The sequence below is a fragment of the Triturus cristatus genome, chromosome 12 (assembly GCF_964204655.1).
Source record: "Triturus cristatus chromosome 12, aTriCri1.1, whole genome shotgun sequence".
Classification (NCBI taxonomy): Eukaryota; Metazoa; Chordata; class Amphibia; order Caudata; family Salamandridae; genus Triturus; species Triturus cristatus.
Genome location: NC_140595.1, coordinates 93,883,602 through 93,910,798, shown reverse-complemented (window position 1 = coordinate 93,910,798; position 27,197 = coordinate 93,883,602). Strand labels below are relative to the sequence as shown.

Here is a 27,197-nt window from a genome sequence, read left to right as displayed (position 1 = left end):
AGCTTTGAATTTATGATCCAATTTCAGCTCGTTCGTGCCCTCTTTGGCCAGGTCTCCGACAGTGCACAGGCACAATGGTGCAAATCCGAAATGTGTTTACATCTAATATTCAGGAACAGTGAGGTGTAACATCACTGCAAATAATCTCTGCGACTCCCCCCCATTTCTCGTATGTCAGGCCCTCTTTTGATCTGAAAAACACTTCTATGGATGGGGCATGAAACATAAACCTAACATTTCTCTACAAAATGTCTGTCATATAATCTCACACGTCAACCACATGAAAAGTAAATTAAAGGAAAACAGTATTTAAAAAAATCCGTTTAAGAATTAGTCAAGGTCATCAGGGCAAGACTCTGCCGAACAGAGCTGGCTCGATCAGGCCACCCCTGAAAGGCTGGGGCCCTGGGCCAGGGACCACTTTGCCCATAACTTAAAAGGTCTCTGCAGTGAGCAACTTTCTGGCACCTGCGTTTAGTATTTTCTTTGCGTCTGTATTCAAAATGAATTTATGGACATGCGCAGTTGGCCTTACACCAGGACGATGCAGCTTTTTGGGAAAATGTCTGAACGGTATGCAGTAGAAACTCCCAGCCTTCTGGATAGAGGGGTTAGCCGGAGCTGCAAGCAGGACTTCCAGGAATTCTGGTTGGGCTTATCCGCTTGGAGTGCGCTTACAAGCCTGGGACAGCGCTCTCGGTGTGCTGTGGATACCGATAAGGAAGTGCCCGGTTACCCCGGTGCAGGGCACACTCGTTTCCCTGTGTGCGCGGCAAACCCCCCTGCACCGGGGCTGGGAGGCGGGAAGGGAAGCCGCTAACAATGGCAGGACGTCCAGGAATTCTGCTGCGTCCATTAGGGCAGCGTTACTCGGGGCCCAGGCTGCTTCCAGGGTTTAAGGAGAGAAGAAAGAAGTGTGCGAGTCTGACTTCCGCCCTGTGGCACGAAGCGGTGACCGGGTGCCATGTTGGAGCAGTGACACATTACCACATTGGCTTCCGATCCCCACCTGTTCAATACGAGAATGAAAATAACCAATCCAGTAGCAGAACCCCGCCCGCAGATCACAAAGCCGGCTCGTGACAACAGGAAGGACCAATCACCGATGAAGGACTAAAGCTAGGTTGACACCCAGCTGGCAGGAGCAGTAAGAGATAAGGGAAATGTCCAGGTGAGTCTATAGGAGGCTGTCTGACGAAGACGACCTGGTTCAGCACACAAGAGGTAGAATTAAAGGCCCCATCGGGACATTTTTGCTTCCAGTAGCACAAAGACCATCAATGTGACCTTTTAAATTAAGCATATGTTGGTAGTACATTTTGTAAGTGGTATTTATCCTGCAAATACAACAGACCCTGCAATTGTTTTTGTGGAAATAATCGACTGTTAACTCTGTGATGGACTCTTTGGTGGATTGTAAAATACATTACTATGTTCAAGGCCACTGGAATTATTCGGTAGGAGAGGGACAAATTATGCAATAAGAACAATTGATGGACAGAATGCAGAACAATGTCATACATTCACCCCAGTGCAGAGATCTGGGCCTAAATCCATCTTTTTTTTGCTCAGGTTTGAGTAAATTATGCGGCAAGAAAGGGCAAATTATGCAGCATAATGCGGCACTTTTTGTAATAGTGTTACTTCATAATTTAGTCATCTGTAAATTTGGTAACACTGTCTGGGATTGGCTGCACCTCATAAGTACCAGTTTAACCCCCAAATTTAGCTATAAGCAACAGAAAGGTGACCAGTCCAGTTTTTTAAAGAGCCTTCAAACATGCGGCAATACTTGTAGCTGCATCTTTAGTAATGTTTGACCCGTTTGAGCTAGAAACAAATTATTTTTGTTAAAATCTTCAGATTATGCAGCAGATGATGGATTACATGGCAAATGTAGAAAATCCATAATTATGTGAAAATTGCCATTTAATTGCATAATTCCAGTGGCCCAGAGTATGTTGCACACCATTCCTACAATAAGGAATAGACATTTTAGATTTTTTCACAACGTCTCGAATAAGTGCGCATCGAGATGGTATAGCATGTCCAATACTACTTAATTTCAAAACAGTAGGGGGCACACGCCTACCCACTACAATCTCACTGACCCAGCCAACCAGTACAATCCCACCGACCCTTACCCGGTACATTCCCACTGACCCCTACCCACTATAGTCTCTGAGCGTCTTCCTTATGCTCTGGGATAAAACATAGTTTACATTACTTACCGTAGGTGCCGCTGTTTACATGACAAGGGATAGAAAATGGTACTATTTTCAAAGTGTTTCTGACTAATTCATTTAGTACATTAGTAGTTTAATCTACATTAAAAAGTGCATTCTTTAAGTCTTAAAGATTAACATTAAGTGTCACAAAGGCAAAAAATAACACCACCACAGACACCTCCCACTTACTCAGGGCCGGACTGGGAACCAAAGCCAGCCCTGGCAAAATGCTTGGCCGCCCCTCCCCCCCTTCCCTCCCCCGGGGGTTCGTGGTGCCGCCGAGCTCTTTGCCAGGGCCGGTTTTCGGCCGATTTTGTTACAGGGCAGATTTTGCAGCTATGTTGCAAAAACGGCCCTGTAACAAAAACGGCCAACAGGGGCCCAAAACCGGCCCCCACCCGTGTGGCCCACCGGGGGATTGCCCGGTGCCCGCTACGGCCAGTCCGGCCCTGCACTTACTCCCAGCCAGGCACTCTCACACTCATGATACAGACAGGAAATGGACAAGTCCACACACCAGACATAGTTCATGAATAGACCGCTTCATCAATTTACATTGTGGCTTGCGCAGATATTTCTGTTCAGAGCTGCCACACCTGGTTAGCGGCTTAATGGTATACTCCAAATTTAGGAATTCATGCGCAATTTAATTTCGTAATACAAGTTCTGTGGCCACTACTTATTTGGTCCATCATCAGAGTTGCGGACATTTTTAATACAAGGTTGTCAAGTATAATGGGCATGCATAGGGGTGGGCCACTGTTGTAGATCCAGGATGGACAGTTCCATGTCACAGTTTCAGGATTACCACTTTCAATGTAAATGAATCCCATTTAGTTGCATTGAATACAAAGTAATCTTACATGGAAATCCTGAAATGTGATCATATAGGGATCTACAATGGACCACAAATACACAGAAGGTAAGTGTTATTACTGTACCACGGAGGTTTCAAGCACATGCAAATTGTGTGGGCTATTCTACTGGTGTTCTGTTAATAAATAGTATCTTTTGTTGAGAAAACACTAACTGCTCAGGCACATTCATCGGATTTTGAGCTGTCCATCTCTTGATTTTATGCAACCAGATTTTCGCTACACTCTACCAAGTACTGAGACTACGTCTACACAGCCCATACTGCTCTAAGGTACAAATAAATAAATTAAATAATAAATTCCTATTTGTAGAGCGCAGACATATCACCCTTTATGGGTTTCAAGGCGCTGGGGGACATCGGGGAGATTAAGTGAGCTATTGCCCAGAGTCACATGGTGCTGAGCTGAGCTGCCACCGGTGCCAGGGATTGGACCCACGCTCCGGAGTCAGCCGTTCTGGCTGCTGTGCCACACCTCTCCCGTCAAATGTACAAAATGATTTTGAGAGTCCAAACCTTCAGTTCACACAATAACAGGCTTTTCGACCACAATCTCCCACGCCTGATTTGCACCTGTAGAATGTATTTTCTTTCCCTGTAGAGAAGTCGCAAAAAGTGGCCTGAATTGTGCACCAACCGTCCATGACCTTTCCCATCTGGCGCTGGTCCCTATCCCAAGGATCCGAAAAAGTTCGGCTGGAGGAAGATCCTTCTACTACCTCACTGCGAAGACCTGGAACTCCCTGCCTCTCCACCTCAGGCAATCACCATCGCTGCCTCAATCCAGGAAAGACCTCAAGAGCTGGCTCTTCGACTGAACTGCAGATCAGCGCCCCTCCCCTCCTCCCGCCAGCACCTAGAGACCCTTACGGGGGGAGTAGTCGTGCTGTAGAAGAACCCTGATTGATTGATTGATCCCTGGTATTGCAATGCGGTGCAAGTACCAATAGGCCGCATTACAAAATCTCTCGACACATGAGGGTTGTAGAACAACCCACCTAATGAATATTAAATAGGCAGGTTGGTGTTTGCGACCACCTGTGATTGGCTACACAGAGGGATGGTGGCCTGCAAGGAACAGCAGACCACCATCCCTGTGCTTGCATTCCCAATTGGGATTTTTTTTACATTTTTAAGTGGTCCATGTTCCTTAAAGGAACAGACTATGCATTAAAAAAAGAATTAAGTTTCCCATTTAGGAAAGCTTTGGGGGGTAGCTGACAGTGGTCCCATTGACCACTTCCTACTCCACCAAAGCCAGACGACACCATTCATGCAGTTAGATGGGTGCCCAATGGGACACCTTCCCCTTTGCAAATCAGACCACCTTTTGAGATGTTGGCAACTGATCAATGGTTTTGTAACCGTAACCATTGATACATACCATGCCGAATCACAATTAGAAGTTGACATCCCTTTCAAATTGCGATTCAGTAGGGGTCAATAAACCCATTTTGTAAGTTAAAAATACTTTTCTGACTCTCAAAATAAGTTTAATAATACCCCCTCCCCCAAAAAAAACATTTTGCAAACCCTCTGATTTTGCAAATTGGAGGCTTTGTGACCACAAAATGCTCTGTATTTTCGACCTTAAATTATGTATACCTCACAGATGCATGGTATATAGAAAGTGACTATATTTTTGTTGGTTTATTTTTCAATATTTTAGTCAATACTCAAATATACGTCCACACACCCTAAAATAACTAAATTTAAACAAAACTTTTCTAAAACCCTAAAAGGGTCCCAGAACTCTTTCTCTGCAACCCGCCTATGATCACAGGTCTAGGCACTAAATTGACCAACTCTGAAATGTGCTTGTGGAAAGGGATTGGAAATCAAAGTAACATTGCCCTTGCTCTCGGAGCATCATGTTACCGAACCGTAAAAACACTTTAAAGTTATACACAGGGTAAAACAGATATTACTTATAAAGAAGGGTAATGAGTAAGAAATGCACATATATCAACTTCTGTTACTGCTAGTGACCTCAGGCAATTCTGAGTCATCGTATGAACCCTATTGATTATAGGATGTAACCCTAACATTGTAAGAGGCTGAATTACCACGGTGGCCAGTGTGAGGTACATACAACCATAGCATAGAGCGGAGGTATCTAAAGTGTATTGAGAGAGAAAGACATACACATGCATCTGCATACTGCAATAACTCCAACATCCCACCAATCAGAAAGCCCTGAAAATAGGATTCACATAGGCAAGGCCAGACAAATGCCAGTGGTGGTATCATATCTATATATAGCTGAAAAAACTGTTCATAAATTGGGACTCCTGGACAAAACAGGACCCAGTTTTAACCAAGGCCTACATGTAAGAATAAGCATACATTTATTATGCATGATTAATAAAAACCGCTGCATACATGTGACATGTTGAGGTTCTGATCTAGTACTCAAAGGCTGTGAGCTTGGGCACATCAGCGAAGTATCAATAATCAGTGGAGCTCTACGTACCTTGGCCCACTCTCCGGTGGCTTTCAAATGCCTCAGTCATACTTCGGACTTGACGCGACTGCGGTCATTGAGTTTCTTTTTGTACGCCCTCCAAGGGAACCTAGAAAGAGACAAATACGTGCATCGTTAGCATAGAAGCATGCTGGTACTATGGTTTCAAACGAGATTCCAAATAATACCCCACAGCGGCCATACATGGATTCAACAGGAACAGTGGCCCTGGTGGCTCCTCTGGTCGGTCCCAGATGTGAAACACAAAGAACCCGTGGCGACCATGAGATACTCGCACTTTGAGAAAGAAGTTACCCACCGTTAGAAAGTGCCTGCAAGGACCCCCCAATCAGGATAAGTGCTACTAATGATCTTCATGGTCCCCTTTCTCACGGCCCAAGGGACCGTCCAACGCAGTGCTTTGAATGGGCCGGTACTGAGTACCTGCTCTTTTTTATTTTGAGGGGGAGAGTACCGGCACTTTTCAAGAGAATTGTAATACTTTTAATTGGAGAGTACCGGCACTTCTCAGAAACAAGCAGGTACTCTGGTACAGAGTCCCTGCACTTCTATTTTTCCATTTACAGCACTGGTCCAACGTGAAATTTGCACAGAACTACACTTCTTTTATAGGGCATGTGAACAACTATCCACACACTTATCCCAGTTTGGGCATACATAGGTGCTCAACATTCCATCAGTGGGTGAAAGGGTTTATGGAGCACCAGGGCCCTCTGGAACACACCTGGGTGCTAAGCGAATGCTTGTCAGATGGAACAAAAAAATATGACTGGGTCTTAAAGTGACACAAAAAAAGGGAGGCTTTGAGCAGTTGAGTAAAGGGCTGCTGTTCACTCAAAAGGGGTAGAGTGATTGTGAAACCTGGAGAGAAAGGGACTGGTCAAACAGCAAACCAGGTATCGCAAGCCTGAACTGACGCCATCCCCGAAGGCATTGGGACATCAAAAACAAGGTGATGGATGGAATGCTTGAATTAATCTCAGCTGATGGCAAACGCTTGCGACCGCTTCCCAATACATTGTTTTTCGCCCACCATGCCACCTGTTTTGACCTAGCCATATGCAAATCAGTCTTGAACCTGCTCCAAAGGGAACAGACCACTCCGAACTGCCGGACCAGGTCCTCCCTGGACCGGAGCATAGGCAACCCAGGACTAGTTTCATTCCTATTAGCGCTCATCAGCCGGGTACAGCTTGGTTCCAGTGGCACAGAGTGCACGGGACCCATGTCTGGGAATGCCCGGAACACTCGGGCATCAAAAAACAAGGTGACGGATGGAATGCTTGAATTAATCTCAGCCACTGGCAATCACTCGGGCCAATCCATCATTTTTTGTCCACTACGCCACCTGAGTTTGGAGTCAGCCATATGCAAATCTGTCTTGACCTCACTGCCATGGGAACAGTCCAGTGCAAAGTGCCAGGCCTGGTCCTCCCTGGACCAGAACACAAGCAACCCAGGGTTTGATTCACCCTCTTCAGGGCTCATCAGCCAGGTATAGTTCCAGAGGCACAGCGTGCACGGGACTCACATCCTGGCATACCTGTCACATACTCCACATACATGTGACAACCCCTGAAGCATACCCGTTGCCTGCTTCACATACTTCAGGGTGACAATCCCCTGAGGCATTGTTACACTCGGTCTATTTTGAGCCACCTTTGAGATGTTAAAGCTATTTTGCATGCATGGACTAATGCTTATTTACTTTTTTTGGGGAGGGGGGGGGGGGGGGGTGGGGAGTTGAAAAATAAAAACACTGGGACCGATATTTAATCTCTCCCCGTTCTCGTGTAGCCTTTCAGCATGTTATATTCCTTCAGGATTCACTTTAGAAAGGGCTGTAAGATTTGTAACAGAAAGATTGGGGCCAGCGCTTGACCAATGTAGCCTTCAGAATGGTACATTCCGCGCCCGCTTGACCAATGGAGCCTTCCGAATGGTACATTCCGCGCCCGCTGAGATAAACTCTGTTCTAAATCCCTGCCCGAGGGCGTTCTGGAAATACATATTCATCACAGCACTTTTCCCTGCAATTTTGCCGAGCGATGGAGGGCTCTCAAAGTGATACAATAACCAGCGCCGTACTGGGCCAATTTGCCTGATTAGAGAAATGTCTTTCCGCGGCTATTGCCAATCAGCGGCTCGACTCCCTGCCCATGGGCCTTCGAGGCGGCGGGAAAACTACGAGAGGTCGGGGCAGCAACATCCATTGTGCGCGTTTTTGCTTTTGTCTCAGAACCTCTCACCTCCCACAAGATAAAAACAGATTAGAAAAGGTACACATATCCATGTTACCCGTATGACCTATTGTCGACGCTGAAACATGCACAGTCCATTGTCGAGCAAGCAGAAACAGCAACCCAGTCTATTTCGTAATCAGTGCCTAATTTGATGTGAGCAAAGCCCGCAGAGACAAATATATTATATGCATGCAAATTGGAAGTCACATTCATTTATTTAAATGTATAACAAGCAGTTCAGGGTAATTTTGAAACGTTTCACTGGTATTTCCTTCCGGATCGGCCAATTCATTGAGGACAATACATGTCAAGACCTCGGCGGACATCAAACAAAGAACATTCTAGAATGCCTGTCGATGGCGATTGTCAGGTGGGCGGGACAAGGTAAAGAAAACTGTTTTTTCCTCTTCACTGGATGGGACCTTGAGGGACTTTGAACCTTTCCTGAACATATCTTCATTGTCATCTGAACAGATCGTACACATTACACTCAATTCCATCATATGACAACACTGTGTCCCCCATGTGATTCTTTTCAATTTACCTTTGTGCAATGCTCCAACATTGACATTTTCAAAACAACCAAGTAAATATGCAAGCATGCTTTGCAGTGTATATTTTGCTGCCCAACCATGCCAAATGAAGGAGTGACAATATCGAGCCTGCTTGGTCTTGAATTCCCCCTTCCTTCCTTCTCCCATTTTTGCCTTTCCCTGTCTTGCTCTGGGTCAAAGTCTGACAATAAAAAACAAGCATTGGCATAGCCAATAGGTCTCGCCTTTGGGACCTTATAAGTGTTTAGCCATGCAACAGTTGCATAACTAAATACTTATAAGGTCCCAAAAGCGAGACCTATTGGCTATGCAAAGCGGCCGTGCGACCGCGAAAGCGAAAGTGATCGCGATCACGATCAAACATCAAAGCGGCTGTGAGGCCGCGAAAGTAATCGCGGTAAAGCGCGGCGCACGCGCCCGCGCACATGCACTGTAGCTCTAGGCTGGCCTGGTAGCACTTTTTGGAGCCCTCTCAATAAGTCTCGCCAGACCAGCGCATGCGCTGGGTCAGGCGAGACCTAACAAGATGGAGGCCTTCAAAAATAGTGTCTGTAGCCACCACCGGCACAAATTAAGCACAGACGCTTCGGAAGACTTCCAGCTTGTGTTGTAAAGCCAGGCCGGTCGAGGCCTTACGTAGGCCTGATATTGTAACGCAATAGCTTTTTACTTGGTATCATAGTATGTGTGCGTCCCCGGACCATTACGATACTTGGAGTCAGTCGTGATATTCCAAGTCTTTCGTCTTAGAATGAGATTGAGGTTCTAATACGTACCGCTGCGATGCGCTGTTAAAACAATATCTATATTTATAAGCTGTGTCTACCTCAAAAATGTATCAGCTCCTGTTCCTAATACCTTCATATGTTTCAGATACGTACTGCTGTCTTGCTTGTATGTCTACCCCAATATGTAATATGTAAATCGCATGATTACCACTATGTTGACACTGACGCGCTCTGATGCCTTCGGGTCAAGTTCGCGCTATATAAAACTCTTATAAAATAAATTGCAGTTTTCATTTCTTTTATTCAACTATAAACTGCCCACATTTTGACTATTAGAAGTAAATATTTTTTAGTACATCAAAGGGTAAAAACTTTGCTGCAACAGTCCGGCATTTTCGCCCATTTCTTCACCCAGACTAGTGCCTAACCGCAAGATATTGTTATCGCTGGAGCTTCTGAGGTGTGTAAGTCTCTTCCTTTGAATCTTCAAGCTGTCTCCATCGAGTCATTCTGTAGACGGCAGAAGATATATTTCCAATAACTTGCCTGCTACCCTTTTGGGTCAACATCACCCACACGTGGCTGGGTTATTTTGCAGCGCTGTACGTCTACGGTCACATTTATAGAGCGATCCTATTAGACCTGGTTTCTCAAGGCGGTGCCTTTTATATGCCTTAGATGAAGTACATAAAGAGATGATGTAATTTGATAAAAGTGCCAAGTTCTGGGATAAACATAAGGCCATCAAAGAGGCAGACTGCAACTGGGTGGATGCAAAATATATGGAGCAAGCAGCCAGTTGTAAGGGTATGGATATATTAACCCCCCCCCCCCCCCCGGTTGTGCTTACTTCTTAGCATATACAATGGTTTTTTCCATGAGAATAGCAGGCTGGAGCTACGCAGGCTCTCTATTACCAAATGTTGATGTATTCTAGATAAATCCAATCGGTATCCCACCTTTTTCTCTCCTGCGTTTAATTGATCACGGTACAGGAGTTCATTTGTAACAGAGTAAGTGCCGGGCCCAAACTTTTATTCAGACGCCTGCGGCCATCAATGGTCATGGTGCGGAGTACCAAGTATGTGTAGTCTTGATTCCACCTCATGCCTCTTAAATCCAACACAGGAAAATCACTGATTCTTTATCTTGCTGTTGCAGGCTCCTTTTCATACCTGCTTTCTTTCTCCCTTTGTCACTGTGTTTAATTCTTTCACATTTTTTTTCTTGTAGTTTTATATAGTACGAACTTGACCCGAAGGTATCGGGTATCAGAGGGCTTTACATGAGAACCAGTTTCGTTACAGACTGACACATTCATTTTTGTTAGGCACCAGAAGATTAAGTGTTTTGCCCAGAATCACAGGATGTTGAGCGTCGTTGCTGAGACTCAAACCCGGTACCCCAGATTTTAGGTCAACCGCCCTAGCCGTTGGGCTACATCCTCTCCTTCTTCCGTCCTTTCCCCTTTTGTGTTTTTCTCTTTCTTGCTCTGGATCAAAGTCAGTTGAGTAAAAATGGCTGCCCGTAGGTCCCACCGCAAACACTGGCTCAAATTAAGCACTGCCACAGAAAAGATTTATTGGAACACAAACTATATGGGTAGCTCAAGAATGACTCTTTACTCAAATAAAAGGGAGAAACTAGACAGAGAACTGGATGCATCTAGCTCAGCCTCCAATCCTATATTCCAAGGCTGCCAGTCCCTGCATGAGCTGGGGAGGGGGGCAACATTAAAAGCACTGACCTAGCACACCCCATTCACATGCTCCCTCATGCAGGCGGGGGACACACAGGGTAACACCCATCTCTTCTGTCACAACACCTACACACACACACACACACACACACATACTCTCTCTTGAAAGCAGTTACACATTGTTAACATCAAACACCCTACGTTTACCACCCTCAGTTCTCAAGACTGTGTATACTAACATTCTCCAAACCCTACGACACCCAGGGTACTCCACAGCAATGCTCCACCCACTCGGGTCCTAGTAACACCCGAGACATTTCCAAAATCTCTCCTCCAGAATGAGGAGAGCCGACAGCTTGATGGGCCGGCAGGGCCAGGGTGCGTGGCGTAGGTCGCTCCAGTGGCCCTTTACCCACCCTTCACACACGCACATTTGCAGTAAGAGACAGAGGCTAGGTGAGGTGGTTGGAGGATGCAGTCTGCGCCTGGGTACCAAGACATGCCCCAATGATCAGACTAGCTCTCGGGCGAATGTTGGGAGTACCGCAAGTGAGGTTGCTCTAGGGTGAGCAGGCCTTCTGCACAAGTATGAGGACTCTCATAAAAGCAATTTGGCCTTTTCAGCTCTTGGCGGGGCACTTACAGGGCCCGGAAAAGTCAGAGGTACTAGACGACTGGGTTGATGAGCAAACCATGAGTTCACAAACTTTTTGTTTTGCTGCAGTACTGAAGTACTGGGGTGCTAGGTGACTTGATGTCTAGTGGACTGTGTATGTGGAAAAATAATTCTGTTCCAACCTTCTAAATAGGAGTGATGTGTACTTTTACAATTTTAGTTCAATGTTTTACATAATAAATACATGCCTGAGATCTGAGATCTCTAACCAAACAACAAGTCATGGTCTGAAGACATTATTGGGAGTGGTGTTAAGGTGTGTGGGGGAAAAGCGGGGTAGCAAAAGTTATCGACCAACCCACTCCATATAGCTACCCTACCATACAGGCACATGCTGCAGCAGCAAACACATAGGGCTCATTGCAGCAATACCCTGTCGTAATCACCCGAGGGACAACACCCTACCAGGTAGAGCACATAATACCCTATAGCAGTGCTTAATTTGAGGCGGTGGTTTCCTGTGCTCAGCACCGGCACTTAATTGTTAGCACCAGTGCTTGTGACAGTCTGCCACAAAGTGGCGCTGTCTAGCCAATTTAGAGATGACCACAGCAACAGTTAAGTATTAATGCAATATACATTAAAAATGACTATTATCTGCCGCCCAAGTCATTGGGATCCTGAAATAGTCCAAATTGTCGCACTTGTAGGAGTGTGATGGTTAGTAATTGTGTTGTTACCGTCATTGACGGCACTGGCAGTGGAAATCTGTGGTGCAAACTGCAGTAGCCTCATGACGAGAGCCCTGGCACTTAATTTATTTTTACAAATTAAGCACTACCCTACAGACCAGGCACAGAGAGAAATAGCAAACACAAAGGATACCACATCACATCCTTTTCTATCCACTAACACAAACTTAAGCAAGAGTGCTTTGGTATACTCTAGACAAACTGGCGACCCGTACATTACGTATAGTTTTTCAACATATTTATGGAAAGTCGGGAAGGTTTAATCAAAGCGGCTTTACATAACAAATGGCTGCATTTGTACGTATTTTACGAGAGGATGGGAAGTGTAAATAGAGGAATCAGATTTCCATTCCCATTATCTTGTTGATGTGCCCATTTACACAGTATTTCACAGGAAAAAAAAAAATTGGATGTCAATTTAGTGCAGTGGTTTTAAGGACTTTCTTTTTTGAACGTTTTATAGCAACACATATTTTTTACTCCAACTCTATTTCAACTTGATCATTTATTTTATTGTTTCAATGACACTGTCTCGAGTTAGGTTCTTTTATGGATACGCGATTTACCATCATTACTTCCCTAGGGTTTTTTTGATCTCCTGTATAGGTTGACGTCCCTGACAAGAGAAGGGAGAAGATAGCCCTAGAGAACAGCTGGAGAGCCGCTCTGTGTGTGGGGAGACATTTCCCAGCAAAGGCTGACAGTAGCTTTGTCTGATGTACCTCTGTGGGGAAGTTTCTGTGGCAGATTAAGCATTGGGCTTTTTTCAACCAGCGAAGCCTTGAATCCTGGCAGCAAGAGTTCTTCTTAGGCAAACTGAAGGTCACAGAAGGAAAGAAAGCTGCTCGGCTTTGCCTGGATCAAACAGGCCCCTGTGTGCCAGGAGGGACGCCTCTCTGGCCTGTCAACGCTGTAGGTTAAGGAGGGAGAGAGTACAGTTCAATTTACTTCTGAGTGCTAGAGGTCTACTACCTGCACGTCTCCGTTGACTCCAAAAATACCCGGGTCTATGCGTTGTGGCAGCTTTAAATCAAAGTCACAAATTGTCAATTCTATGGCCATGGAAGCCCAGCACGAATGCTCGCTATGTTGGCATTAGAAAAGTCTGGCTCTGCTGGATACTGGGACCCAAGCAGTTTACAATCCCCACAGTGCTGACAACTTCAGAGGACGCAGGAGGACTAGGCTTAGTCTAGGCCTCGCCTAATCTGGATCCTGCTAAATTGGCCACACCATGCGGTGTGCTTCAAGATGGCCGCATCAATGGCAGATGCTCAGCATCACCACTTTATTCATTGTTTACATTCAGATTCAGTGCAAGCACATTTACACAAAGGGCATGTTATGAACATGTGGTATGAGTGTGGCCCTGCTGCCTTTACCTTGGAGGGACCTTATGCACCACATCTGGTCTCCAGAGTCTGCACACGGTCTTCAGAAACCTGCACAAGAGGCCAGTTTGCATCCTATGCGGAGTGAGACCTGGTCAATGTGCACTGTTACCGCTGTATGTGTAACCTTCTGCTACCAAGGCATCAGTGTGAGTAGCAAAGACCATAGGTGGTTAGGTCAGCCTACTACTGGACTCTCGCCACACCTGGGTGCCTGCGAGGTTGAGAGGCTCCGTGGCTGGCCTCAACCTACTCCATCTCTAAGGCAACCCTACGAGGAAAGGTACTGGGCAATAAAGTAAGCGTAATTGCTGAAAAAGGAACATTTCTTTTGTCAGTGCAAAAGACAGACTCCCAGGGTCATCCACACAGGCCCACCCTGCAGTATGTGGTGCAGAAAGCATACATCTTTTTTTCTCCTCTCTGATAAAAGCTATACATCTTTTCTAATGGACACCATTCTATGGACAGATACATTCTCAGATAATGAGAGCAAGGTATGTCCTTTGAAGTTGCAATAGTCCTCACCACTTCTAGGCGTCCTTCAGAAACCAACCTGATCAGTAGGCAGAAATCGTCTTGTCGCCTCATAGTGAAATACCAGCTGCCAAGGTGGTACTCCATCAAATCAGGGAATTCACTCAGCAAACGCCAAGAGCCACCCCAAAGTTATCAAGTTTCCTGGTAAACGTTGGCCATGGCTTCTTCGCCTTAAACTCAACTCGGCTTTAACAGGGTTCCCAAAGGCATCACCGGGATCAGTGATAAACAATACACAATAATGTGATAGTTCAGTCAGTTCATTTTGAGTCTCTTAATTGGATTCAATAAGTTCCTATTAATTTTCATGTGCAATTATCGCTTCACGGCATAACCTTTTAAAGCAGTATGAAACCTTTTTCATATTAGCTTCCAATAAAACAGGCCTCAGTTGCTTCTATCCGAGTTGTGCATGCTTCATGCAGATAAGCAACATAGAAAATACCCTTATCTGGCCCGCCAATCAATACCCACAACTCCATTGTTCCAGTGGAATCACTGTACGTGTAGCATTGTACATCTGGGGTTGACAATGCATCAGTCTAAACAGCTCTACTTTTTCCACTTCTTAGACCCACTTCTTTAACCATTGGCTTTTTTTTTACCAACCTCTTTCAGATATTGGCATAAGCCTTTATCAGTCACACCTTAGCTCGCCTCTCAGGAGCATATCCCTCCCACCAAATGCTATTGGCTTTTTAGATGTTTCCTTGTACCTTCTAATGAGTGCAGGTATAGCAATGCAGGAGGGTCTATTTTATCATTTCCCTGCCTCTCCCTCTGTTGGCTTTTCTCGTTGCTAACACATGCACAGATTCAAATTGTTGCATGCCAGTATTTGCACGTATCCTAAACCTATTGGCTTTGCCAATGTTTGTTTTAAAGATGGCGAGGATAAAAACATGTTGTCCTTCCCTTATAAATCGCCTTGCCCCTTTTAAGACCGCTGCTCTTCTTAATCCTCAGTGGCCATTCATCTGACATCTTGGAAAAATAAACTGGAGTCCAATTTAAAGATTCATATGTTGAAAATCATGCTGCTGTTACTCATAATACTTTTTACACAATGATTACAAGATTCATGGAGGGTTTTCCATTGTATAAAAGCCCAGTATACCACCAGGTAGTGATGCAGTCTGGTTGGTGTCAGCAGCCCTTCCCCGCAGGGTTTGGGCTTTATTGGTATGTATGCCACTGAAGTTGTGGAAGGAATGGAATTTGGCAAGCTGCTCTGCCAGGCTATTCTTACCACCCTCCGCCTTGAGCTTTGTCTGGGGTTGTCCTTACCACGGCCTCCCAAACAGAGGGTAGTGTTTCAGCCTAGAAGACGGAAACGTTCAACCATTGTTATTGTGATTGCATTTATATAGCGCTTACTACCCCTGAGGAGGCGTTAGTGCTTTTTCGCTGAGTAGCACCCTACTCCAGGATCCAAAAAGGACTAGTGGTGAATTAGTATAGTGAAATATGAAATTCATTTGAGCGGTGGATATGTTGGTCTGTTATTTGAATTGACAAGGATAGTGGATGGATGGAAGAGGGAAAAAGATTGCATTTATATAGAGCTTGCTACCCCTGATGAGGTGTTGAAGCACTTTTAGGAGAGTAGCACGCTACTCCGGAACCATGGTTTGTGTTCCCATTTGGAAGGAGACAAAAAAACACCAGAAGACAGTTAGAGCTGATGGTCCTTTCCGTTTCAGGAACGAGAGCTGAAAGAAAGCCCCTTCGAACATTTTCACTATTGTATTCCCCCCGGATGACTCGGTTGGCAGCACAGAAGAAATCCAGGTACTGCCTATTCAGCCTCCGGTTAGAGTAAGGCAGGAATCCCCTGTGGGCGAGGCGGTCTGATGCAACACGGTCCAACAGCCTGCGTTGTCCTGGATGAACTTCCTTCAGATCCCCTGACACACAGGGTTCTTCACAACACTGATTCACAAGACACTGTTCATTCACATGAACCAGTCTTACGAGCATGATTCACGAATATGAGCTGTGTCTATAGATCGTGGCCCTCTACTAGAAAACCAGGAGCCCTGAAGACGGGGCACTTGGCGCTCCATTACTTTCTGGTCACAAAACGAAAACGCTGAAGGGGTCCATAGTCTTTAAGGAGTCTGGTGGCCCAGCATGATCAGAATAGTGGGAAGCCAGCCCAACATACAGCCTAGTCCCCCCCCCCCCAAGTCACTGGACTATTCCCACCCCTGAGGTTTGGCTTGACAGAGCAGCTGACCGCCAATCATACTGTTACCAATCTTTAACATTTAGAAAGAGATGGATTTTGTCTCCACTCAGAGATGTACGACTCTCTCACCGCGTGCTATCTGGTGTATCATTCCACCTTCCAGAAAGTGCTTCCATTAAAATCCACGAGGGACTATCTTGCATCTGAAAAAAACCACTCGATCATGGCAGTGTCACATTAAATTCTTTGTCTCCTACATATCTTCCAAACAGAAACCGATTTGTTTTTGTTACTTTCCCAGTGCCTCTTGCATAGCCAACAGGGCAAGCCCTGGTGTGATAAGCAGCCTTTTTACATGCGACAGATCGTAAAACGTATTTGTTAATCCCTTTTTAGGTCTCGACTGACCCAGCGCATTCGCTGCTCTGGCGAGACTTATTGGGAGGGCTCCAAAAAGTGCTACCAGGCCAGCCTAGAGCTACAGTGCATGTGCGCGGGTACGCGTGCCGTGTTTTACCGCGATTACTTTCACTTTCACGGCCGCTTTGCATAGCCAATAGGTCTCGCTTTTGGGACCTTATAAGTATTTAGTTATGCAACTGTTGCATGGCTAAACACTTATAAGGTCCCAAATGCGAGACCTATTGGCTATGCCAATGCTTGTTTCACATGCATTAGCATTTTAAAGCCAGACCTATTGGTTTTGCCAGTTCTGGATTTTCCTATCCTGAACCCCTGAATGCCATTTTGATAGGGGTCCCATGGCAATAGGATACATGGTTGTGTTGCCACCATTTTCACTATCCGGGTTTCTGGCGTATGCAGTGCAGTTCTTTTTGTCATTTATCCAAAGTATTCCTTATTATTGCAACCACTTTAGTGTTGATGGCTCCATGGATTTCTTCCAAGGTTAGTGGCCTGGCGGGAGGTATTTAGTGTCTCTCACCTACCTCACCCACAGGTTAGTCTCTGACTTCCAGCAGAATAAGTCAGTATCGCTGCCAGTTCTCTTCCACAGAACTCATCTCAAGGCCATGGAAATGTAACTGCTCAAGTTGGACACAAAAAACAGATCCCACCTTCCAATCCGAAGCGTCACGACAAGGTTGCCTCTAAACGTCTCATGGGCGTGGAGAGCACAGCACTGTGAATGCCGGCACCCAAGAACTCCGTCTTAAAACGGATTACGTGGCAGATCAGGTTTTGTCACAAAATGAAAACAAATGACCAATTCCTGAAGATCTAAAGTCACATTCCACGGCAGCCCCATCATAGACATCTGGAGTTGTGATAAAGTATCCTTTGTGCCCCCTTTTACAAAACCTTAGTGTATGAATTCGGAAATTAAGGCTAATGCCAGCGTTAACAAGATTGTCCATGGAAACACTTATTTATTTAAGTTAGTTAGCTCCTCCGAAGGCATTTTCGATATGAGATTCAGTTCAAGGGTACGAGTCAATGGCTGATCACGGAAATGACGTCACCCCCACCTCATTGACCTTGGCTCACAAGACAGTAACACAGATGCTGGTCTGTTGGTGTAAAGAGTTGTATGGACTACTCCAGGCAGCACTGTGCGTTAAACTTATTTAAAACCAAGCAGGGAGCAGAAGAAGACCCCAAAATAAAACACAAAAGACTAACAGGTTTTATGTACCACGAATTCCCACCAGGCAGGAATTGGTACGATTCTGTCTTCTTTCATGAGCTGCGCTCTTACAGCTCGAGACCTGTGCAGGAAATGTTTACATCTCCTAAAAACCACCTATACATGCACCACTGCAGTGTCGCATCGGGTGGCCCAAGTCTGCCCGTCGTGGTCTTCGAAGGGTCCATGTAGGGCAGTGCCCCCAGTCCTGGCTCACACTGGTCAGCCTGAACATATCCTGCAGCCTCTGACTCAGGCCTAGCGTGTGTTCTGAGTCTCCGCAGATGCGTGTGCCCTGCATAAGTACCACACGGAGTACCCTGTACCTGTGCTGCGGTCTATGCCTCTGGTCTGCCCGCACCATGCGCAATCCGGCTGTGTACCGTCGGCCACGAATATTTTGAGTCCTGGTTCTCGTAGCATTAAGGCCTGTCCAGCACTGCGTACCGAGGGCTCATCTGGCACTATATGCCATGGGTTTGCCCACCATGTCGGCTGACCTCTGCAACGTGTCCAAGATCCTGCCAGCGTGTAATGCCCTGCGTCTGTCCAATACATGCCCATGGTCTTTCCAGCATTGTACATGGTCTCGCCACCTTTGGGTCCCCTGGACACGTCCCATACCGTGTGCTCTGCGCCTTTGTAGCAGCGTCTGCCCCGGATCCGTCCCCGTGTACACTGTATCTGTAGGGCACAGGGTCCTTGTAGCCCTTTGTCCATCGTCTGCCTGGCTCTTTATGCCAGGAGCCTGTCTCGGATGGTGCTACCTGGACCAGTCCAGCACTATGCCATGTAGGCCTGTCGCATGCTGTGCGCCCAGGGTCTGACCTGCACAGTTAGTACCCACTGCCCACAGTGCCAGGTGAGGTATACCTAGAGCCGAGGGTCTGGTACTGTGCGCCCGAAGGCATTCTTTTGGCTTTTTTTTATGGTTCTCCTCAGCTCTCTGTACCCAAGATCTTCCTACTCTGTGTAATGGCCCCATTTAGGGCCCGCCCGGGCCCCACTGCCCCAGTTTGTCATTCTGAAAATGTGTTCACACCAGCTGGAAACAGCAGCACAAATTAAGCACTCTGCCCGGCTTCATGTCCACAGGTGCGCCGCCACTGGTTAGCAGGCCGAGGCCTCCGAATACACGAGCCTTCTTCTCCCTTGTGCGTGACTGAACCTTCCTCCTGCCCACTCCCGGAAGTTATTGGCTATGCGCCGTCCACCGGAGCCCGAGGGACAGTATTGATTAATCAATTGGCCTATTTCCTCGTAAATAATTTCTAATTTGTAGCCGGCGAGCGAGGCCGGAGTGGCAGAGAACGGGCCGTGACAGTGATTAAGTGTGTGGGCGGTAATTTTCATCAGCGAGGTCTGCGAGTCACCGTCAGGTAATAAAGATTCTGACCCCGCCGCCGCGGCCAGCAGTCATCTCCTCCCGGATGGGCAGTAGCGTGAGGGTGCTCTGCTCGCCTAGTGAAGCCTCGCCCAGGCTGCTGCCACAGCCCCCTGCGGGTTTGGCAGAGTCTCCGGCGGCCTTGGAGTCCTCTCGCTTCTTTCCAGCGGTGTGATCTGGGAGGGGAGTAGGGCTGGACTGGCCGTAGTGGGCATCGGGCGTTTCCCCAGGAGGCTGGAAGGGTGGAGGCCGGTTTTGTAGCAGTGGGGGACAGTTTTGTTACTGAGGGACGGTTTTGCAGCAGTCTGCAATATCTTTCTCAAGAAACAAAAGTAGCAGTGCTTTACACCAGCAAACCCCTCCCCCCGGGGGGAGGGGGGGCTGATCTGACAATATTGCCAGGTTGCTTTGGGTTTCCAGTCCAGCCCTGGAGGGGAGGGGGCAGTGTGGAGAGTGGAGTGAAAGGAAAGTGCCTCGAGGCTTGGAGTGTTTCTCTTAAAGACACACCTGGTGACACGTTGTTATGATTACGAGGAATCAAATTCCACTGGGCAGGTTCAGGAGGGCAAGACAGTGGAGGTGGTTGGCGACACGTTGGCACAGACAGCAGCCCAGCTGCAGCTGTGAAAGCTGCAAAGGGCGGCCGTGGGAAGGGGTGGTTGGGGATTGGTGGGAGCGGACTGCAGATAAGGCAATAAGACTGGGTCCAGAGAATGTATTGCCAGTGCTTGTTTGCAAGAGTATTTATAAGACATTAACATATTGCAGGATAATGTTGGAATTTTCATTCAAACTTGGAAACCCTTTCTAGCTAGTACACATCCTATTTCTGGTAATACTTAAGATTTTTCCTTCTAATTAGGAAATAAGGGAGTCACTTCCTTTTTCATCTCCTTATTAATTCATTATCATCTTTATATTCCTGCTGTTGCTGTTATCATTAGGACTGTTGATGCATTAGACATTAACACTTATTGTAATTAGGATTTTCTGTTCACCTATTGGACATTGTTGAATTAGCAGGAATATCTCTATTTGAATTGTTATATTTGTCGATTTGTTTGATTTTATATCTACTCTCTTCTAACTATATTATATGGTTTACTACATATTGTATACTATCTGCATCATCTCCTCCCTTGTCCACCTTTCCCATTTCTTGCTTTCTAGGTTTTATGCGTATTTCAGATATTGGATCGATTGATATCTGTATTATGATTTTTGTGTTTAGAAATCTGGAGAGGGGAGTTGGCCTAATGGCTAGGGCGGTCGACCTCAAATCTGGGGAACCGGGTTCGAGTCTCGGCAAGGACACGCCACATCCTGTGATTCTGGGCAAAACACTTAATCTCCCCGGACCTAACAAAAAGTAATGTGTCCTCATATAACGCAGTTGGTGCTCGTGTAAAGCGCTCTGATACCCGATACCTTTGGGTCAAGTTCGCGCTATATAAAACTACGTTAAAAAAATGATTTTTTTTTCTGAGAAAATAACATTTCATAGTAATTTATTGTGTGGCCATAATTTTACTTATTGTTTACTTCTCTTTTTTTAACGTATTGTTTATATATTGACATGTGCCTCTCATTTAAAATATACAAAATAAAAAGGAGTATGTATAAGGGAAATGTGGAGTAGCGGTGTCCAAAGCAATGAATCATCGGGCGCAAACCACAGATATGTACTTGTTTATACCATGGCTGACAGAAAGCCAGACACCCTCCTGCGCCTGACACGCTGGTATGTATCTATAATAACTGAGACTGACATGCCCACCTCTGCATCTTTAGGTAAGCAGCACATTCATTTATACGTTTGCACGCAGCATATATATGTGGCCCACACTCTCCTGTGTAAAGTCGACTCAGGTACATGTTTGGTTTAGGACTAGATCAGAGCCACGTTCACACTTCTAAACAACACAGGTGTTCATACCATGCCCTGTGAGTCAGGCTGTACCACTAGTCCCCAACTTCGATATCACATGTCAGGTGACTGTCTCCTATCCTTAAGCATCCGAATGCTCACTCCTTTTCACTTCAAGTTCAGGAATGAAACTAGAAAGTTTTTTGAGGCACAGCCAACATGTGTTTCGCCCTCTATTGGCCCGTAAGTCTAGGGCTTCTTCAGGGCGTTGTGTCTTTTTTCGTATGTATACTTTAATGATTCCAGGTAATTGTCCAAACCGAATTAGTTAGTCCATCATAAGCTAAAGTCAAAGTAAGGTTCTTAGATTTCGGACAGGGTGGTCTCAATCAGTCAACGCAGGCCAGGTGTGTTGGCTGTACATCAAAAAATCTCTCATTTTCTGCCTGTCTGAATGACTCTGAAAGTTTAAGAGTCTCTGTTTATATACATACTGGATTCAATATAAGGATTCTTCCTAAGTATTATGAATATTCTTACTTGTCACTGTACATTTCTCAACTATTAAAGGAATGGGAAAGGGGTTTCCCATTACCAAGGACAAGTGGCCTCACCATCATCCTCATTAATACACAGGAGGGCACAATAACTGACCCCTTTACCCCTTCAAGTTTTGCAATATCATTTTTAATATTATGTCGTTCAACCCATGAGCTCAGTCACTGGAGTGATATCCCGACGCGCGCTATCACAAGGTTTGGGAGTGGAGATGGTAAACACCCTCTTTGAAATCAGAATGGTGCTTCTGCATTGAGATGTATAGATCGGCCCTTTCAGCTTTTTGTTTAAAATACCAGTGAGAGAAGCAGTCGCCCAAATCAAAATGGTAAAATGTTTCACCTCATTTGAAAATACAAAAAGCTATTTTATCACGGTACTATGTTTGAGTATAGTTTTTACTTTTTCTTTTTTCTCATTTACATTATTTAATGTAGCATTTGTAATACTTTCTTCATAGTGACTTTTGCTTCTATCATATGTTATTTTTTTTTCAAGTTATTGACCAAATGTACCATTTTTATGAAATCATTTTAATAAAGCTTTCTTAAACTTAAAAAAAAATGGCAAAATGAAGTCCACACGTCAATCAGTACCTGTGAGAAGGTCGTGGGAATGAATACCAGTAACACATTGATGCAAACAGTCATCGACTGACGCTGCACCACCTGAAGTTGTTGATGCATGTAACTTTCTTGTGCGCAACACACATTATTGTTAATAAAAATAGTGGACATACAGAACACAGTGCTACATTTTTTTTTGCAGTTTTACATAGCGCAAACTTGACCGGAAGGTATCAGAGCGCTTTACATGAGCACCAGTTGCGTTACAGACAGATACATTCATTTTATTAGGCACGGGGAGATTAAGTGATTTGCCCAGAATCAAAAAATGTTTGAGACTCCCGCCAAGACTCGAACCCGGTTCCCCAGCTTCAAAGTTGGCCGCTCTGGCATTTGCATTTGTACCGAACACATATGTAGAGGTTTATGGTCAGTATGCTGCATACCGTTTGCGGTCTGCTTTGCGCTGCAAAAACATTCAAATGTTGAGATGTAAAGCTTTGTACAAAAATATGTACAACACACATACATGTATCTAGCCTGTTCTAAGATGCACATTTCTACATCCTCATGTGCATCTTTATACCCGCGGCCATCACTCCATATGCTGCAACCTCCTGGACAGACATGCACATATCTATATTTAGGGCTAGCAGACTACTCAGCACCTTTGTGTTTGCAGTAGGTAAAAGTGCTGAAGCTGTGGTAGAAGCATTGTAATTCACACAAGCCACTGGAAAAAAGAATGGTTGGATATTCCAATGTGCCTTAATTATTACACTTTTCTGAAACACCTCATGTGTTCTGCATCGCTAGCAGTACTCCGTACCACATTTAGAACAACCACAAAGAGGGCCTAACAACAGTCAACACCCTTGAACCAATACTTAATGTGCAAATAAATAAGTGCCAGGGCACTTGCGAGGAGACCACAGCAGCGTGCACCATCCGTTGCGCTTCTTCTGACAATTCAGACTTTTTGTACATCAAAAATGAGTAATACCTGCCACCCAAGCTATTCGTCTAGCTTTGGTTGGCAGATATTAGTCATTTTAATGTATACCGAATTATTTAAAAAACTGTTGTTGTGTTAATCACAAAATTGGAAAACAGTGCCACCATGTGGCTGGCTGTCAGGAGTCCTGGTGTTGACAATTAGGTGCTGGTGCCGAGCACCGGAAACCACTGGCTCAAATTAAGCACTGCTGAGAACAATGCCGTTTATAAAGAGGGCCCAGGAACAAAATGTGAAATAAAAGCAATGTATAAATCCAATGATAAAATGCAGGACTCGTACAATGTTCATACCCAGAGCAGACGTAAAATGGCTTCCATGTCCCGGTGTGCTAGACACTCAGGTTTATTTTTGCACTCTGGTTCGACACAGCCAGATTTCTCCTCTTTTGTATACACAGCGCATGCATATTCTAATTTCTATGCAGTACCATGCTTTTCACATCCGCGCACAGAGTGGAGGCAGAACAGGCTGCAATATAGCCTCCTCCCCTACACACAAATGAAGGATAATTTCTTCCGGAAAAGACACGTGGCTCCCTTTTATCAGAGTAATCATATTGTGAAGAACAGGACCCATCATCTTTGATTAAAAGATCGGAAACGCGAAATTGTACGAGACTACATAAAGACAACAAACTAATCCAGTATTGCTAGCGCTTTGAGGTGCCAGCGGATCATGGGTCCACTGGGTCCGGTGGCTTAGTGGACTGATGCGTCCACTGTAGGGGCCTGAGATCGACATCATGATTACAGGTTCAAATCCCAGCGGGTCCACTCAGCCTTTCATCCTTCTGAGGTCGATAAAATGAGTATCATTCAGTTGAATAACGAAAAATATCTGTTATTCAGCGCCAAGATGCCCACGAGTGAAAGTGCGTTTTACAAATACACGTTATGTTATGGCATACAAACGGTAGTAACGCACTATCAAGGGGCATTTCTCTTAATACAAAACCGGAGAACAGTTCTGGGCCTTCAAAAAAGTAGACCCAGATGTACCCTCTCCAGCTCTGCTGGCTAATGTCAAACACAGTAGCGTTAGAGAAACAGGCTGTACCACATAATATGAACCACCAACCCCAAAAAGAAATGGCAAGATATTATAATCAGGTCCATTAGGAGAATAATACTCTGGACCTCTAGCCATGACTGGTGGCCCCTTGAAAATATAAACATTAACTCCCTGAGGCGGCCATGATGGCTCCCTCAGTGTGATGGCCATTTCCGGGACCCCGCTGCCGGATAGCGCTTATTTTCGGCTAGTGAAAATCCATCTCTCAGGCCGGACTGTGAGCAATACTCGGAGGTCCACAGGCCGAAAGGAAGAAGACTACTTCATAAAAAAACAGAATCGCCTTTAACACAATGGAACCGTGACCGGTCAGCCCCGCAGAAGGGAATAGAAGACATTGCTTCACGCTTCCTAATAAAGAGCGAGAGGACACCCTCCTGGCAGCACTCTGTCCTGAGGTAGGGGTCGTAGAGGAGTCAATGATCCTGCAACGCCAACCCTACCCCCTTCACAGGGTATTTCCTTAGGCCTCCTTTGGGACTGATGAACACCGTCCACGGCTATGGCCGCCTCCAACCTCCCTGCACTACTGAGCCAAGATGGGGAAAGTCACCCACTGGACCATCTCGCACACTGCTTCGGAGGGTCTGGGTGAGAGATAACCCCTGGACCGCCAGTGCCAGCAGCCAGCCTTGCTCTTCCGACACAGGATCTTAGGAGAGACTTTTAAAAAAAAATAGTTTTATATAGCACGGACTTGACCCGAAGATATCATGTATCAGGGCGCTTTACATGAGCACCAGTTGCGTTACACAGGGACACATTCATTTTTGTTAGGCAAGGGGAGATTATGTGATTTGCCCAGAATCACAGGAAGTTGAGTGTCCTGCCCAGGCTCGAACCCGGTTCCACCAGCTTCGAGGTTGACCGCTCTAGCCGTTAGGTCACATCCTCTCCCCTAACCTGATCCCTGGTCCATCAGCCACGCCTTTCCAACAGTGTGCAGTGGCCTCCTCTGCCAGCGCTGAACACTGCCCTCACATTGTATGTGCACAGGTCCATGAACTGACATCTTTGAACCTTCTTTCACAGCTGCCCTTGAGTGAGAGAATTGGGGGACTGGCTAGTTGTCCCGATTCCTCAATTCCTAAAACCTTGCAGTCGGTCTGCGTTCGTTTCACGGAGCAGGAATCCGTTATTTGTGGACACACGAGGTGTTTCTTCGTCCTGGATTTGAAGGTTGCAGCAGCAGCAGGTCCCGGCTGCGGTGCCGCGCGCGCCGAGATGCGCGCGCGCGCAAATCCCGGGCTCAGCGGCGACGCCGGGACTCATCGCTGCGATAATGACATCTCGTCCCCAGCTGCGGCCCCATCATCCCGCCATTATCTTCGGAGGCTCTGCTCCATCATCAGAGCGGCCCTTGAAGGCCCGCGCCCGCTGGCGCGATTGCTTTTCTTCCTGCGCACTTAATGAAGGCTTTTAATCCCGCTCTTCCTCCCCGGGCCCGAGCCTCGAGGCGCAGGGCCTGTGCCAAGAGCGCACACTGTGTGGCTCATGGCGTGCCCGGTCCGGCGAGGACCACCTACCCGAGGCGCGCGGCTGCCACAATCAGACACCCCCTGCGCCAGCCGGCCGCGGCTCACGTTCCCTTTTCATGATTTTACCTTTTGTCCCCAACAGCCGGGCCGTGGGCTTATTACCACCTCCGTGATTGCGCGGACGAAATACAAGCTTGTCGCCTAAGCAGAGCCACCCCGGACTGTGTTTTTACGATTTGCTTAACTGCGGTGTTGTCCGAATGGCTCACACTGCGTTATTCATGTGCGTCCTTATACAGAGCACCAAAAAATGCTGCAGGACAGAAGCGGACACTGGTTGGGTTTTGCGGACATTTTTAGGTTTCTGCCTGACTAAATTCTTCTACATGTATTTAATTCTGACTCTATCCTCTTCATGGAGGAGATGTTTGTGGTGCCTGCAAGCATACACCAAGGGCACCTTCCGGAGGCCCCTCTGGGTTCCCGATGGATGATTCAGCAGAAGGGCCTACAGGCTTCATTGCCTAGAAGAACCATCCCTGCTCACTGTGGTCCTAGAAAATCCAGCCAAGCATGCCCCCACTTCATAAGCAACACGCATGCACAGATCCGTGCGCTTCCTATGCAACTGCTGGCGTCCAGGAGCCGCCTTAGTATGACAATGCTGTGATATTTGCAGACCGTTCTGCAGTGTGAAATGGTGCACATCTGCAAGCCCTAGGCGCAAAATGTCCTGGCATCGGCGACTCTGCCCTTGCAGAGCTTAAGTGCCAGGGCCCTCGTCAGGAGGCCACTGCAGACCGCACCACCCATTGCCCCATTGAGCACTGCCAATGACAGTGCAAACACAATTACCAGTGATCACAATTCTACAAGTGTGATAATGCAGACTGTTTCAGGCCACCCAAAGTGATACAAATGGCATGAGCAGCAGATATTATTGTTTTAATGAATACCAACTTATTAAACACTGTTACACTGTTCTGCTGATCTAAACTTTGGACATACAGTGCCACCATGTGGGGGACAGCCACTAGAGCCGGTACTGACAATTAAGTGCCTGTGCCGAGCACCGGAAACCACCGCCTCAAATTAAGCACTGCCCTTAACCCTGCCTACTCAATAGTGTAACTCTGTTGCTGCTCTGTGCAGCATGGGACCATGTGACCCAAGCACCCACTTTTCATGAAACCCTGCAGCTGCATCGCTTCCGTGACGCTAAACGCTGGGCGACAGGTGTCCCTTTGGATGCTAATGTTGTGACCCTGTGTGGGGAGATTCTAGTTTCCTTTCAAAATAAAACTTT

The 27,197-nt window shown here is 46.3% G+C and overlaps 1 protein-coding gene across 4 annotated transcripts in view; it reads right to left on the bottom strand.

Annotated features, from left to right (window-relative positions):
- The window catches only part of SEMA6C (semaphorin 6C), a 341,729-nt gene that overhangs the window by 267,093 nt on the left and 47,439 nt on the right, over positions 1 to 27,197 (bottom strand). For all 4 annotated transcript variants that reach the window (XM_085638745.1, XM_085638747.1, XM_085638748.1 and 1 more), the window contains exon 2: positions 5,576 to 5,675. The gene's annotated coding sequence lies outside the window, so the exon portion shown is untranslated. The remainder of the gene's footprint in view (positions 1 to 5,575; positions 5,676 to 27,197) is intronic.